The sequence below is a fragment of the Camponotus floridanus genome, unplaced genomic scaffold (genome assembly GCF_003227725.1).
Source record: "Camponotus floridanus strain SB8 unplaced genomic scaffold, Cflo_v7.5 scaffold60, whole genome shotgun sequence".
Classification (NCBI taxonomy): Eukaryota; Metazoa; Arthropoda; class Insecta; order Hymenoptera; family Formicidae; genus Camponotus; species Camponotus floridanus.
In genome coordinates this window covers 452,286-469,362 of record NW_020229770.1, presented here as the reverse complement: position 1 = coordinate 469,362, position 17,077 = coordinate 452,286, and the positions used below count along the sequence as shown (strand labels likewise).

At 34.2% G+C, this 17,077-nt stretch overlaps 1 protein-coding gene across 5 annotated transcripts in view; it reads left to right on the top strand.

Moving 5' to 3' along the window:
* The window catches only part of LOC105248906 (glutamate receptor 1), a 225,382-nt gene that overhangs the window by 187,670 nt on the left and 20,635 nt on the right, over nucleotides 1-17,077 (top strand). The gene's annotated exons all lie outside the window — the stretch shown is intronic.

The window sequence follows — 17,077 nt, the reverse complement described above, 5'->3', positions numbered from 1 at the left end:
ATATTATTATATATCTAGTAAACATTTAATTCATAAATATAGAATATTATTTTTTTAAATCATATTAATTTTTCAACAATGTAACAATGTAATATCTACTGTCAGGCGAGCGTAAAACTAATGCGACGAAGATATCAATGTCGAGGTCTATTACGACTATCACAAGTCGCATCCTTCGTAGTCAGTGCTGCAGTTACAGCGAAAAATGAAGACGGAGGGTGTGTACGTGTCAGAAATTAGTCGCGCACCGTCGACATTCGTAATTCTTGTCACATAAACTTGCCAAGCAAATTGTTACGCTTTGTTCATCATTGCATAAGCAAGTAACATAAGTAACTAGTTAATTACGGAACAATAGAATTAGGAAAAGTTCTTAAAAAAATTCTCTTTGATACTATCTATTTACTCACGTATCATCTAAATATATTTAAAATTATAAAAGTAAATGTAAAATTGTCAAATAAAGTAATAAAAAAATTATTTAAATCTTGTAGCAAATTAAGAAACATTTACAAAATGATAGAGTCTTTCAACGTGCTTTTATTGAATTTCTTCTATTAATAAGGGAATTGGGAAATTCTAATTCCCTTGTAAGACAGAATGCGTAAATTTAGGAATTTACGTGGGAAGTAAAATATAAATCGAATTTCTTACAATCGTAATTTACATGTCAATTATTACTTCGTCGTAAAATCATTAATCGAAGGGCAAAATTTTTCATAAATTTGATATGTAATTTTTTTTGGCATTATATTTTATCTTAATAATTTTAGTCAAACTTTTCTCTCAAGCGCGTTCTTCTTTTAAAAATTTATTGCAATTCTATGAATTATACGCACACAATAATTAGAACATTATTACGAATATTACAATAATGTATTTCGTGTCTGCGTTTGCGATGCTATTGTTCGACCCATGGCGACGTAATGCCGGTAATTGAGTGGAAACACAAAGAGTAGCGTGCAGAAAAATTGCTCGTTTCGAACCGACGTGCTCGGCCGCGTTCCCTTCCTTTCCATGGGACATTTCGCACCGGGACATTCCGTGCGTCGCTTACGTAACTACGCGCTCATGTGGTCTTCCGCATTCTGACGACGGGACGGAATCGGAGAATCAAACGCGACATTCGCCATCCGGTTGCAAAATTTGCGATGGAATCGTATGCAGTGGATAATTTCCGCGTTGCGATTATTACGATAAATGGATTTGCGATGGGATTGCGCCACGCAAACAAATCCGATTAATTTGATAGGCTCTATTTCCTCAGGAAATTTTTATACACGCGCTTTAACCCAGTGTCAATGCATAATTTTTCACCCTTATATCGATGGGGTTTCTTATATCGATCAGATACATTCCACGTGTTTTGAACTCATTTCATTGCGACAATTTCATTATAGCAGCTGCTGGGCATCGAACATTTTTTTTCATTATATTTTTTAGGGGGATATCTAAATACAAAGGCTCGTTTTGTTTCGGGAGGAGAATATTAATATAAAAATTTTTGACATTCAAATCGCTTTGGGTATCCGTTCATTGACAGAAAAATTAATTCATTTTCCGAAGAAAGTGACTTTCTAATTTGTAATTATTACATCAAGGGCCACACCCAATCTGAGCCGCCAACACAGATGGAAAGCGCAGTTTTATCTGCGAGTTCGTTAATTGCATGACCGCGCACCTCGGTCATGAATTTTTAATTAATATCTTTAATTAATATATATGTCAGTTAACAGCGAGCTCAAAAATTGCGTTATATCAGACGTAATTGTAGCACATAATTGTATGATAGTATATAATTATACGATGTGCCACGACACGTGGTAATTATCCATTCAAATTTTCGTTTCTCTTCATGACATCTTGACATCTGAACGTTTCGCCGATCGCGGCAAAATTCTCCGTTTTCATCGCATTTATTGCAGCGATCGCGTCGTCGCTAAAATTGACGCTAACAATAAGATGTACGCCAGGTTACCAGCGATTAACGATCGCGACCCATTAACCGAAACAGTGGTCACGTTCTCTACTATAATAATAATAGTTGTCGATTTGAAACAACAATGAAATTACGGTCTCCCGTGGCTTTCCTGCTCCTCAATAATTCACTGTTATTTTCCGTCTCGCCAGCGGACCGCGCGAAGGCAATATCCCCCATAATTGGTACGTTCAACTGTTGCGTCAATCGGTACGAGCGGAGAGAAAGAGCGACCCGAAACTTTTCCATTAAGATAACTTCGATGCTAGGCGAGTGCGACACAATTCGTCCGGCACGATGGCTTCGTGCCCTACCGATAAACTCTCCCCGGTAGAAGGGTGGAATTAATTTCTACGGTCGAACGATCCCAGCTGGCGCGGAATATTCTATTTACCTTCATGAGCGACACTAAGCGGTTCGCAATAATGGTCGGTTATGATGACGTTTAACTCAGGCTTAACGGGGATTAATCCGGACCGCTCCGGCTTGTCCTTCCGCGTCCCGGAAACGGACGTCGGCGAGAGAGATATCAGCGTCGCCCCGATTCGCGTCCCGTTCCAATTTTCCCGGCGTTTGCGCGCGTTTACAATTGCATCGCTCAAAAACGCGTGACAAGAGAAAAACGGCACGCGACGCAGCTGCATCGCGACGATTTCCGTATCGACAACCTGTCGATTAAATTATTTTCGAGAATGATGGCCGTTTGACCCGCGCCGAATTGTATCGCATATCGACGCGACGATAAACAAAAAAAAATTCAGTGATACAAGAGAAGACAAGCGATGCGTCGCTCGTCCTGTGCGCGAGTCCAGTTTACCATACGACCAATTGCACGTAACACGATTCTCCCTCATCCATAGGCAAAGGACAATGTTCTATGAATTTATGAAAAAAAATTCCGCTAATATCATGAAAATGCAATGATACTCGATATCAACGTTCTCGCGAATTCAATCGCGAATATATCCCGCAATTCGATATTCGGTGTCGGTGTCGTTTCGTATAATTGGCGAGCGGACGAATCAGCAAAGTATTAATGCGTGAAGCCGCATGTGCGTATAGTTTTAAGCAGTAGACACGATCGACGCAAAGCCGGCCAGCCACACGTGGGCTCTAATTACAGATTATAAACGTTGTGAGAGATAGACAATTTATATTCTTTTCCGATAGCGCGATTGCAACGTGTGACACCAATACACCGTGATTACCGTGCGGCTTAACGGCACTAATTACGAACCGCGTAATTCGGCGTTTCCCCATTCATTGAAATGCCCGTTGCCGTTGCGCGTGTTGTTGTTGACCATGCGTTAAAGCGGATACGAAAACTGATTATCGATAGTCGGAATTCGGTTTTCGCGTTTCGGAGCTTCATTGAAAATTCGGCGCCGCGTCGCCGAGTGGCGAATTTTCGCGCGGAATTCGCGGCCTGCCCTGATCAAATCGCGAAATCGCGCGTGCACATGCCGCCGATCGGATATAACTATAAAGAAAATTGGAATGAGTGAGTGCGGTCAATTGTGGCAACGAAACTGCCCGATTGCTGCGCGCTTCGCTCTCGTCGCGTTTGACATGTTGCACAATGCGATCTGACATTTTGCGCAAGATATTAAATCACTTTTAATGCTGATATAAATGAGAGAAGAAAGGTGCGATTTAATCGTTTAAATAAATAATGAGTGAATAAAAAGTTATGAATTTAATAATTACATTATAATAAATTAATTAATATAAAATTAATAAATGATAACAATATTTTTTTCTTTTCTAATTCCCTGATTTTTAAATAATTTTAATGACTTCTCGACGCAAACTGTATTTACAACAATATATAATATAATTTTTAATCACATTTGATTTGCATAACAATGGTTAACAAATCAAAGTTTGATTTCTCTGGAAAGTTAAGTTTTCGATGCTGCAATTGCATTTTATTCAATGTAATTTTAATTCTGAATAAATTTACTTTATACATTTAATATTCAAAAAATATGTTTATTAAAACTATTTATTGATCACAAAGATAAAGTATATGTAATATATATTATCACATATAAATATTGACCGATATTTCATTAATATCTGATTTATTTTCCATATGTGTATCTAACATATGGATTTTGTGCATTTAATTGGGAACCAAATATGGACACGATGCAATATGATGATGCCATTCAAAAGATAGCGCAAACATAATTCGCTAACAACCAGCATGCAGAGAGAAAATAGAGAAAGTTGATCGCATTAACATTTAAAATTCGGAGCAAATTTGGCGTTCGTTGAACATGCTAGGGTGATTGTCTGGTTAATTTCCGTGTGCACTACGAGATATAAAGTATGCGGAAACACACGTATATATATCGTTAGTATTCGCGCGGCGTCACAAAATAACGAAAATGCGGATAAGCCATTCAAAAACCTGTGAAAAAAAAGAGCGTGATGAATACTGCATGCAGACTCCACTTCGTCGGCAATTATAGCCAGCTGCGCAAAATTTAAAGTAAGTTTGACGTTGGAAATCGCCGAAATCTTCCGTTGAACTCGTATCAAAATCATTCGTTAAAGCGCGAGTTTTATACAAATCTGCGCGCGCTTTCACACATATTATATTTTTCATTAAGTTCAATTTAATTCTAATTCATCTGAATCGTACAGTGATACGTATTTTAAAATTTAACGTGCAGAATAATATGCATTTTCGAAGCGATTGGATCAGCGAGAATTCACCGCACACAGTTGCGAATTAGTTTACGAACTAAATTGACGTTTAATGTTGCGACGAACGTTGCCGGTTTACGAGGTAGATTCGAGTATTGTCGGAACGCGTGGAATTCAGAACAGCTTGGTACGAGAAGAGGAGAAAAGGGAGCGAAACGTATCGGAATTTTATTTTATAAGAGCGTCGGGCTAACGCCCCGGCAATAAATATCGATCATTGACGGTGTAATGTTAAATCGCAAAATTCTCGGCACACAAGAAACGCGTGTACACTCTACCGGTGCATACATATAATCGTCGAATATTCAAAATGAATATCTCTCGGGGTAGGCGTCGCGCATTCTGCTGGTAATTTCCATTACGAGCAGATAGCCGAATCCGAAACGAGAACGAGCACTCCGACTCTCGACTTCTGAAGGTCGATCGGCTTTCTGGCACGCTCGATTTGCGGGACTGAAAGATCTGGCCCATTCGGAGGGAGAACGATCCGAGAAATCGATAGACTTAATCGCACGATACTCGATTGTCGCCGGTCATAAATAAAATGGGGTATGTAATAGCGATGGGATGTCCTGAAGTGTGTTGAAGAATTGGGGAAGATACTTGATAACGTTCAACTTGTGCTAAACATTATGGGCGTATTCTAGGCGTTTACAGACAATAACGCAAATCTCTGGAGATAATATAAAGTGTAATAGACCGTGCAGTTGTCGATTATCATAAACATACAAGGTGATCCAGAAATACTTATACACGATTTAGGGGTGAGTTCACCATGCAAGAAAAAAATGTCACATGTCTATAAATGCCTGGTTTATGAATTGTAATCAAAAGATTATATTCAACGCTTGGGTTTCGAAGTACAATCTATAAAATAACTTGTTGACCCCAATTAATTGCTCTATTGCGATTACTATGATTCTATGAAAGATGATTATATTCAATGCGACAAAAATACCGGTGTCAAATTTTACTTCAGGTTGACAAAATATATTTAAAATGATACATGACTGAATTTAATAAATTTTCAATTTATTCAAATGTTTATCTATTCATAATTCACAGCAAATATTCAAAATTTCTTTATCTTTTTCAATATACGCTGAAAATATCGGATTATAGATCATCGCATTCTTTCAAAGTCGTCAGGTTACAAATGAATGTAAAAAGCAGTATATCTTTCGATCATAATTCATAAATCAGACATTTCTGGATTTATGACATTTTTCTTGTTAAGCACCATCTTCAAAAAAATTTGTACAAGTATTTCTGAATCATCATGTATATTCACCGTAAACATTATTTTCAAAATATATTTAAAAATCACACAAAATTAGAAAAATTTACAAAAATTTTAGAATGTTAAAATTCCTACGAAATAATACTACACAGTATAATAAAATATAGAAAATATAACAACACAATTTCACTTATACGTGATCAATTTTACAATTTCTCTTTTTTTTCTATTTTTTAAACTTTTAAATTTTTAAAGTTTTCTATATTATATTATTTTTATTTAATAGAGAATTAAATTTATATGGTATATATAAAATTACATTTAATTTCCAATTAAAAAAAATTAATTTATTTTAATATAATTTTATCTCTTTTATGTATCTCAGTAATTTTTATATTTTTATATTTCCTTTAATTAAAAATATTTTATTTCTCTAAAATTAAAAACTGAGAAAATATTTCATCATTTGAATGTGAATTCGATCCTTTATCTAAATTACAAATGTACTTCAAAAATTTTCTTTTTCATGAATTTATTTTTAATTTAAATTTAATTGAATTTGTGTATGCTTATTGTAGTTCATTTTATATATAATTCTCCCATATAAATAATACATTATAATAATAAAAAAATAAATAATGCAAAAAAATAAATAATGCAAAAAAATAATACATTAAAATAATTATGTAATCTCTAATAATCCAGAAAGTACAAAACTACATTAGACCGAGTAAAAATATTAAATTGCTTCTGTCACAATGCTTGAAATATTTCTTGCGAAGAAACAACTATAATTTGAGAAATTTGCATGGAAATTTTTAATACATTCCCGCGATCAATCTAACGCTCAACGTGAGTGACCGAGCGCCCGAAGTCCGACGTTAACATTTGCGCGAAAGTTCGTGGTTCTATTCCAATTACCCCGCAAACTCTACGATTGCGGCGAGAACGCCCACGCGGTAGACGTAAATATTTACCGTGCGCTATCAACGACAAAGTTCCATAACATCACGTAAAACGATTTTGTGGCGAGAGATGCAAGGAACAGAAACTACCGCGCTGATAAAGCGAACGATGCGAGATGAAAGACGCGCACCTTTGTATTCTTATTTTTCCCGAACGCAATCGCGAACCGGCTTTTCGTCCGCGACTTTTCCGCGGTATTCGCGGAATATTATCGCACAGGTCATCGCGCGATTCCTGTCCGACGACAGGTGCTAATTAAAACGACTGGAAAATCATGCGGTCTTGCGGTTTTTGCGGTTATTGCACGAGGTCCGCCCGCCTCCCTCTCCCCGGGTTTAAACGCGGACACGGGTAGCGAGATAATAAGCTCGGCTTGCAGCCGGTATGGTGTGCAGGTGGACGCCACGCGACACCTGCTACCACTTGGCTTCGCGCGGCATCTTTATCGCGGGTGTGAACGAACGACCGGATGGTGATCGATCGTGTTGCGCGACAGCCAGTGACGGCACTCAAACCGATACTCCGTTCGCAATTTTCAAACGAGCCAGATATAGCTACTCGTTCGAGAGCCGTCGATGCTACGGCACTTTCCGCCGCTTGTTTCCGCAGAGGTCCCCGGTGTTGCGAGTTATTTGGATACATTAATTGAATTGATAAAAAAAAGGCCTGGCGTGTACTCGAGAAAAATTGAACAAAAAATAAATCATTTCACGCTGTTCGAAAATTCGATTATTTTTTTCGAAAACTTGGAAAGGTTTTGAACCTTCGAAAAAATTTGAAAAACGATTTCGAAATTATTGGACATACGTAAAACATTTCAATGGAGCGCTCTCTCTATCTCGCTCTCTTCTTTTTTTTTCTGTGCATCCGATCCATTGCCTAAAAAGTACAGAGCACTTCTACTTGTTTACTGTATCGAATATTTCGGCGAAGGGTGGAGGGAAGCGAATGAAGCATTGCATCCGACATCCTGCGCTCTATGATGGAATCGTGCGTTAGTGCTAGTCACAAATAACGATGGCTTTCAAATCAATATGGCAAAGACGAATAATGTACATTCTGGAGATCGAAATTTATTGAACTATGTAAATAGACGGAAAGAAGTTCTAATTATTACTTTACATAAATCACGAATTATTTTTTTTTCTTTCTTATAACTTTATAATTTGAAAGAAAACCGTATTCTTTTTCGAAGTGGAAGTCTCAGACATCCGCTGCTTTTCTCCAAGTTTGCGTACCGACATCACGAATAGTAATTGGGACAAAGATATGAACAGAAGCCGCGGATCTCCTTCGGTTGGTTTTCTTTCCGTTCGTCTGTCAATCTCCCTTTCCACACCTAATAGCTTAGTTTTAAGGCGAACGGTATGTCAGATTAAGAACAGACAAAGGTATTAGGGATTGCCTCCAGGACGATTACGTGATAGGACACTAATCAGTATGACCTCCGTTATTCCGGCTCGACAGACTCTTTGGGTCTCTCTTTAGGTGACGTGCCTGCCACAGATGTTACCTCAAACCGTCCATCGTGGTGAGATATGGAGACAGACCTTAATCAGATTTTCGATTCAAAGTGAAAATCCACTCGACGACATTCGTTAATATTGTTTAATCTACTGATACATTTAAGTAATTTTAGATACAGAATTACATAAAAATATGATATCTACAAGTGCGTATGTTAAAAATGTAATAAATTAAATATATCGGTAAATGTCAAAGCGAAGTTATATTCAATTGAATAATATAATGTTATTTATTTAATAATCTGGATTAACGTTTTAGCGGACGGAAAGGCACAGCAATAAGTTTTTACAACATCAAACATCGCGAAATAATAATTTTAAGAAATTTTCCAATTTATATAAAATCAATTATAATCAATTAAAATCAATCAATTAAATTTATATCAATTATATCTTTATGTGTTTGTTAGTTAAGTATGCAAGAATATATTCATATTATAATTTTAACTACACGTAAAGGCGGCTTAAACTCTGAGAGATCAATAAATATCTGTCTAAACAGCTAACTAGAGCCTGAAAAGCTTGCAAGCTCACGACCACAAAATTTCAACAACTCCACGAGGACTTACACATGCTTAATTGACGGTCGGTATATTTCAGGCATACTCTATGTAGGGTAGTCTATACGCCCCAGAGACTTCTGATAGCTTACCTGAAATGTATCGACCACGAGGACGGGTTTTCGCTTAAAATTTTACTCACGATCGCATAGAGGATCGTTCGATAAAATCGAGTTGCACATAAATGCACATGGTATTTCTACGCTTTGCGAGCTGCCTTATACCTGGTGTTCTGATAAAAATTTTCATTTTTACAAAAGAAAGAAAAATCTGACGGAGAAGAATTAATAAATTTCACTCGCAATATAATAATAAATAATAACGAGCTCTAATGGGTTAGACGGATAATTGGTAGACGGATAGTCAATATTGATTATAACCCGTTCATTAATTACTCTAACAGAATTTTTATCAGAGTTTTAATCGTCAGGATATTTAATCGCATACATTAAAGACGATATTCCGTTGAAATAGTGAAATTATTTCGCGAAAGTCGCAGATTTCGGAAGAGACACCTAATAGAGAGAACAGATTCTCCCTTATTTCGTCTTCGCGCGTAACAAGACGTCTTCCGCTTTAAGCTCAGCCCGTACATAGGTACAATCAGACATCGGTCGATTCTAGTCCTGTCACGACGCGGGAATGGTGCGTTGCCTGTTTCGCCATCACGACGTTAGTTTCCGGCAGTCTCGACGGCATTTTCGTCTGCAAGTACGCGAGTACGCGACACGAGAAACCGCTGGTCATCCACTTGCACGAGGATGGAGACGGGATTGCTCGCGCACCGTACCAGACTGACTCCCGCGTGCCTGCCCGAGGGACGTCTATGTCTCTGTCTATGCCATCGCAGATGGTTGCGTTCTCTATATATGTAGACGTCGTCGGATTACAGCGACGTCGGAATGCGAATAGATTAGTATGATGCCACTCTCGTACGCGTGTCAAAAATAAATGTAAATTCAAGATTTATGTTGAATTCTCAAAAGTGTGATATATATATATATCATCTCTGCATACTATTCTATATCGTGTATTTCATATTCATTCCATCATTTGTAACTAATATTTTTGCGATAAAAACAATATTATTACGACATTGGGTTAATTCTAGAAGAAAAGTATTTCTTTTTTTGATAATTACTTTTCGCACTCGGGATTTTATTTTATTATATTACGCAATAATTCAGTTGACCGTTCATAATTCAATTGACCGTTTCTGCATACAGGAATGAAATTTCGATTACAATCGATGCGATGAAAACGACGCTAATTGCGAAGAACATGGCCGAAGTTTGCGCAAAAAGAAGTTTACGTCGAAGTTGGAAAGCAGTGCAGCGCGGGTTGCTGAACTGCTTCTTAAGGCATCCACCCGCTCCAGAAGTAGTTCCGACTTCTATTTAGTGTAAGTCGGGCGAAAATAAGTTACGAGAAATGGACGAGGAGAAGAACGGCGGCGCGTATTTGTCCCAGCTACGTCGCACTTAAGCACATAACAACAGATACGAGGCGCCAGAATCAAATTATCACGCCTGCGAAGATAGTTATCGAATAAAAAGGTTATTGAAGCATTTATTGGCTACAACAGTCTCAGAAGAACGCTTCGATAGGAAAAAGTCCTCCGCCGAACTCCTTCAACGACGATCCGTTGCGCGGAAAAACCTTAAACAGTTACCCTTTTAAAGAAAAACGAGAGAAAAAATTTTTCTTTATATTGGAATCTCGATTTAAAAGCGTCGATAAACTTTAATATTCAATACCTGACAAATAAACAAATACATGCGACAGATGTTCAGAAATAAAAATAAACAAGAATAAAGGAGAATAAATAAAGATAAACGAGAGTACAGAAGACTAAATAAAGAGAAATAAGAATAAACAAGACCGTTAATTGATATAATGCAATATGAAGTTGCAGAACTTATTCTGTTTTATAATTTTTCAACTGTAGCGACTTAAAATACATTCAACTATTTATAAATACCTTGTGCTTTGTTTATTAATTACGTTCGATCGTCTTTATTTTGTGATATATGGTTTGGGATTTAGTTCGTATTTTATAGCTCAATCTACATATATTATTAATTGCTTGTTACAACGAATAAAGGGAAACCTCAAATTTTAATCACCTTTGATTGATTTAAACATAGACTAAACCAACCTCGATTAGAAAGTACATTTTTTGTTAAATTTGTATCATTATTATTATATAACTGAAAAGAGATATCATTATTATATAATTGAAAAGAGATATTTAATATTATATTTCCATAACCGACAGTACCGCGATTTCGACGTTACATCAGTTATAAAAGCAGAAAATTCAAATCAAATGAAGACTATCAAATGCTCCGAAGCCAAACATGCCAATTTATGAAACTACGGTCGAATGAATTTCCACAAAGATCGTTTTTCGCAATTAGTTTTTCAATTCACGAACAACCTGTCGCGAGTTACCCTGAAGAAATCATTCAGAACTTGCATTGCAATTCTCAATGCATAAAATGCCAAAAGAGATAACATTAAGTATTGAATTGTAAATTTTCATTTCATATAAAACTTGGAAAACGCGAAAAACCGATAGGTAGTATTTTTGGATTATCTGTCAGCGAAAGAGAGAGAGGGAAAGAGAGAAAATGGTACCACTTGCAAATATTACAATCGATGCGCAAGGGGGTGATGCTCAGGCACACTAGATCTATTCTCCTCTGCTCACTTTCTATATCTGCCGATCGACATCGGCGACGCGTCGATAATTAGTCGTCTCCTGGCTACAAATGGGACACGGAAGTCGACAGGTCGCCTCGTGAATCGGAACATATTGAATGTCATCGGGTACAATTGGATTGCATCTTGTCATGGCTTCACGTGCCTGATAACTTCAAGTCAATTTCTTTTCACGTAAATTTACGAGATATATAAGGATTCAAACGTTATTAAAACTACAAATGTCGAGTTATTTCTGTTATGTGAAAAATGTAAATTGCAATATACTTCTAAATAAAGTGCGCTGTTTCAAAAAAGGTGTAAGATGTGATTCGACTATATATCTATACATTAATTATCGATTATATAAAACTAATGTATATGATAAATAATGCTTAAATACCTTTCCATAATCATGTTGAATAAAACAATGAATACTTGATACTAATAATTTAATATGCGTACAAATAGATATATGATAGTTTCTATTGAGGATGAATTATCTCTCCAAATATAAATTGTTGAATAAAAGAATGATATTTAAATTTTAAATTTTTTGTGTCATGTCAGCTTAAAATAAATTTATACTACTATCTAGGAAGAAAATATTCAACTTTTTTATGAAAATCGATATATATAATAAATTTTAAATGGTACAACTTATATAAAATGTAAAATATAATATTATAATTAAAGTATATATATAGATATATTGAATTTTTAATTTTTCTTGTGTCGTGTCTGTTTAAAATGGATTTATACTACTATTTAAAAAGAAAACGTTTATATATATATATATATATATATATATATATATATATATACTGATTTTCATACCAAAGTTAAACGTTTTCTTTTTAAATAGTAGTATAAATCCATTTTAAACAGACACAACACAAGAAAAATTAAAAATTCAATATATCTATATATATACTTTAATTATAATATTATATTTTACATTTTATATAAGTTATATATATATATATATATATATATATATACTGATTTTCATACCAAAGTTAAACGTTTTCTTTTTAAATAGTAGTATAAATCCATTTTAAACAGACACGACACAAGAAAAATTAAAAATTCAATATATCTATATATATACTTTAATTATAATATTATATTTTACATTTATATAAGTTGTACCATTTAAAATTTATTATATATATCGATTTTCATAAAAAAGTTGAATATTTTCTTCCTAGATAGTAGTATAAATTTATTTTAAGCTGACATGACACAAAAAATTTAATAAATATCTATATATATATATATATATATATATATATATATATATATAGATATATATAGATATATTGAATTTTTAATTTTTCTTGTGTCGTGTCTGTTTAAAATGGATTTATACTACTATTTAAAAAGAAAACGTTTATATATATATATATATATATATATATATATATATATATATACTGATTTTCATACCAAAGTTAAACGTTTTCTTTTTAAATAGTAGTATAAATCCATTTCAAACAGACACGACACAAGAAAAATTAAAAATTCAATATATCTATATATATATATATATATATATATATATATATATATATATATATATATGATAAATTTTGAACAGTACAACTTATAAAATGTAAGTTATAAGATCATAATTAAAGTATATTAATATATTGAATTCTCAATTTCTTATGTCATGTCTGCTCAAAATAAATTTATACTACTATCTAGGAAGGAAACATCCACCTTTTTTATGAAAATTCATATATATGACAAATTTTGAATGGTACAATTTATATAAAATGTAAAATATATAATAATATTATACAATAATTAAAGTACATATATAGATATATTGAATTCTAAATTTTTCTTTGTCGTGTCTGATTAAAATAGATCTATACCACTATTTAAGAAGAAAACGTTAAATTTTTGTATGAAAGTCTATATATATGACAAATTTTGAATGTTACAACTTATGTAAAATGTAAATTACAATATCATGATTAAAGTATATGTATGTACACACCATTTTTTATTCAAAATGTATCACTTTAAGCAGGTATGACATAAGAAATTTAGAATTCAAATATCATTGTACTAAACCTGACTTATTTAATTCATTTTCGATAGATAGAAACTATCGTATCATCTATTTGTACGCATCACTAAATTATTATTTAAATTATCATTGTTTTATTCAACATAACATGTATAGGAAAAGAATTCAATTCATCTTCCATAAACAAAAACATCATATGTTTATCTGTACACATTATTAAATTCCCGTGTAACTCAAAGTGAAACCTTATTTTAATTTAAAGACTCCCTGCTAATATTTTTATGCTACTGAAAGATCAAATAAACTCTCTAGTGCATCGTAAATAGCCCAAGTTCACGATACTGAAATCGTTGTTGCGCGAATGAAACGGACGACACATCAAAGCTTCGCGTCGGGAGAGTCACGGTCCTCTATAAAGTTTCAAAATTATTACTTACTTCGCACGCACATATAGATCTATATCCTCTGACAATATGAATATGTGTGCACGTACGCTTTACAAACAAGCATCGGGACTTCAAAGCCAACCTTGCGATTACTGTCGTCTCTTGTTCTTGCTAGAAGTCGAGTATAACAGCTAAAGGGATCATATACATCAGTTGTACGCGATGCTTGTGTGAAACACGTCGAGTAACGAGGTAGTTTATATGAGTTTCTGGTGTACAGACAGACAAACTGTGCGTTCGGCGACGAATCACAAGTTTGCCACGATGCAAAAGAATCTGATATTATAGTTTCATCAGAAAATATAAATTGACGTAATTAAAAACTCTATCCTTTATGTCAACGTGACAGATCGTACTCTCGATACAAGTCCATCGCGATAATTTATCATGTTAATCTGGTGCAATTAAATTTCGAATTGCTGAATCATTTTTGCTTTGTTTTTCCATTAAAAATTTTTCTCTGTTTTTTAGAATATTTAAAAATAATAATTGATCGTAATATAATCAGAGATAAATTATATAGAGAAAGAGAGAGAATAATAAAATTACATTTAATACAATTAATTTTGAATATTATTTCTGAAAAACTTATTTTTACGTTCTACACATAAATATTCTATTAATATTCAATTAATACATAAATGATAAAAGCATATTTCATGTTGATTCTTTTGTTTTTTAAACTACTTGTTAACAATTCAAATATAGAGCAGTTAATGTATGTAGAAGAAAGTGATTTTTGAGCTAGACAATGGTGACTATACCAGAGTCATCACTGAGAGAAAGGGTTAGAATTGAAGTGAAAATGGTGTTCGTGAAAAAGCAATGGTACTCATCGAAATGTCAAGTTCTTTTGCAACACTTGAGCGAACATACATGTGCGCTTGTAGTTTCGTTAGATTTGCGCTCGTTAACCTGATCATCTTTTTCATGCCTGACGGTGGAAAAAATATATTACAAGAGATATATGTCTTACATGTTTACTGCATCCGGCTTTCGCATCAATCTACATTATTGCTTTTCGTTTTTTTGTTTATCGTGGTCAGTTTTTAATTAGAAGCAGATATTTTTATTTAATAGTGAAATATTCTTTGATATATGTGTGTGCTAAATATATCCATTTTTATTTAATTTAAAAATATATCTTCTAAAGAGAAAAAATAAATTGATTAATCGCGATAAAATAATATTAATATTAATGATATTAAAAAATTCACAGCCAAAGAGCGTTTCATTTTTTCTAACATAATATTTTCACACACAATTAAAAACATAGTATAAAATAGTTTACCAAAATAAGTCTTAATTTCTAATTCTTTTACACATGTGAACACATATAAAATAGTTTACGCGTTAAAAATTTTTGCAATGTTATATATTTAGGACAAATATACACCTAGTATATTTCAAATATTACAACTGTACGCATGCCAAGTTTTATTTTCGTGAAAAACAAAATCTGGCATGTATAGCTAACTGTAACAACACATATAGCTGTAATATTTATAATATAAACATATATACATACTTATATATATTTGTGCAAAATATATAAAATCACAAAAATTTTTAATATAGAAACAATTTTAATTTTCCGAAGCAGACATCGCTCACCGAGAGAAATATTAAGAAACGCATTTAAGAATCACGGAACCCAGTTCTTGTTACATATTTCTCTCTGGTGTAAAAGTTCTCCCTTCTTTCATAACTGTTCTTTTTTCGAGTTCTGCGATGTTCGGAAGCGTCGTTCCGCGTCTTGCCAATCTTTTTTCCCGCTGGTATTTTCCCGGCCGATGTTTTCATCGCGGGACCGCGACACGAGCAAAAATTCTTTACGTCGTAACTTACGCCGAGTAATCGCGATCGTAAAAGTAACGACAAGTACGAGTACGAGCGAGGAGCGAGGGTTCGAGTGCATTGTTATGCCGGGGGCAAATGGCCCGAAGTGTGCCGAAGGGTAGGCGGTTAAAACGTTGGCGCGGCTTCGGGGTGCAATGAGCGCGACTAAAATAGCGCTTCCCTATTTTGTAACAGATCATGCCGTAGATTCCTCCGAATTTACGAGATGTCCGATCAGAATCTAGCCTCTGAACTCTGCTCGTTCCCGTTGTACCTCGCAGCATGCGCGTGAGCATCTACTGATATTTGATCGTATCTCACGATAACGTACTGCATATAATTCGAACAGTTCTGTATATTTGCCAGAAACAGCGAGCGCACTACGCGTGTATTTATATGTGCTTATGGGTCTGTGAATATGTATACGTATATATTTGTAAAGATCGGTGAATCTCTTTCTACGAATTTAGCAATTTCTACGGATTTATGGAGAAATATTCTCTAGTTCTCACATCTATTGTACTTATAAAAGGATATACGAATATGTACTTCGAGCGATTATTATGTTTCAATTTTCTGTGCGATGTATTTTTTAAGTTCGCCGAGTTAACCGGAGAAGCGGGAAATGAGAGAGAAAAACACGCACAATTACCATAGTTATTTAAAAACCAATTTCTTAAACATTGTTGAAAAAGAATAACAGTCTATTACTTTTATAAGATATGAATATTGTGACTCTTTTATTTCTCTCTGTGTGCATATACACTCTCGTGTTGCATTATTACAATTTTTTTATAATTTAAAACGAAACATATAATGCTACATAGAAGTATGTACTTATACCGAACATCCCCCCATTATCCATAGAAATATAAAACCAGATTTCTCTATAGGTTATATTCCGAGAATGCATCACATTTTGATATTTTAACGACGAGTCACATACTAGGGAGCCGCATTACCACGCGATTAAATGTTGTCATTGCCAAAAATACGAGGCGGGTCAAATCGAACAATCTACGGCACTCTCTATAACTTAGAGGCGCAAACCGTAGACAGGCAA